This window comes from Triticum aestivum, chromosome 4B, assembly GCF_018294505.1.
Source record: "Triticum aestivum cultivar Chinese Spring chromosome 4B, IWGSC CS RefSeq v2.1, whole genome shotgun sequence".
NCBI lineage: Eukaryota > Viridiplantae > Streptophyta > Magnoliopsida > Poales > Poaceae > Triticum > Triticum aestivum.
In genome coordinates, this window is record NC_057804.1 from 131,300,929 (window position 1) to 131,301,969 (window position 1,041).

The 1,041-nt window shown below is 55.2% G+C and overlaps 1 protein-coding gene across 2 annotated transcripts in view; it reads right to left on the minus strand.

The window, feature by feature from the left end:
• LOC123091455 (filaggrin-2) overlaps positions 1–374 on the minus strand; it is a 2,399-nt gene extending 2,025 nt beyond the window's left edge. Inside the window, exon 1 of one of the 2 annotated variants that reach the window (XM_044512966.1) lies at positions 78–374. The gene's annotated coding sequence lies outside the window, so the exon portion shown is untranslated. Of the gene's footprint in view, positions 1–13 lie in introns of both variants that reach the window. The other variant, XM_044512967.1, reaches the window with a different exon arrangement.
• Positions 375–1,041: the final 667 nt, after the last annotated feature.

Sequence of the window (1,041 nt, forward strand, 5' to 3'; positions counted from 1 at the left end):
TTTGCGTGCGTACCAGGAGAAACTCGGAGCATGTAGGAAAAGACCCGCGCTAATGAAGAGAGCAGAGAAGGTCTTACCTCCAACTCCAAGGTTAGGTTCTGCCTTCTTCTTCGTGGTAACCGCTCGTGGCAAAGCAAGAAGAGCCAGCCAGCCGAGAGTGAGGCCGGCAGGAGGAAGAAGAGATGAGGAAGCAAGACGAGAAAGAGAGAAAGTGAGGGTGGGTGCAGTGGCAGCTCTGGTTTTAAACTAGCCGGTGGCGCAGGCACAGGCTGACACGCATGATTGCATCGACGCTACTAGCTCTCGGTGCTCGGTGGGCCGACCACCTTAAAACCAGCGGGATTTCATGCAGGAAAAATAAAAGGGGGTGCGATCCAGAATGGCTCAGCTCACCGCCACCTTTCCACCCGTAGGCCGTAACGCTCTCGCTGCAGCCGCTTTTCTGGCCCGCCCGGCGCGTAGTCCGTAGTGTGTCGGCGAGCAAGGAGGGCACTACGCTATGCGATAAGATTGAGGGAGTTTTGATTAGGCCACTATAGTACTACTACTACCACCAAAGTGCCATGATTTTCGATCCGAGTGGAGAAGTGGCGTCTTCTTCCTTCCCCACCTCTGCCGCCTTTTCCCCACCATTCGGCGGGGAAGGAGGGAGGAGCAGAGCGGTCGCTAGCAGAGCTGCTGCCGCACTGTTGAGCTGCCGCGCTGTTGAGAGAAGACGCTGTTCCAAAAGGAAACCAAATAAAGCTACCACAGCCCTCGAGATGTTGATGCAGGAGCGTTCGCGTGATGAAAGTAGTAGCGCCAAGCAGCGGTGCTCCACCTACTGTCTACTGAGCGAGTACTAGGATCACTGCATTGCAGGCAATGCAACGGAAGCCCGTGACGGTCGGTTTTGCTTCTTCCGGATCTGCCTTTGCTAGAACAGTGCCCAACTGACTCCCAGTTCAGGACGTACGTGCGCTGTTTGCACGGGGTTGGAAATGTGTGTGGGCAAAGTTTTCCTCTGTCTTCATTTAGCAGTCCCTCCTGCCAATGCAGTGA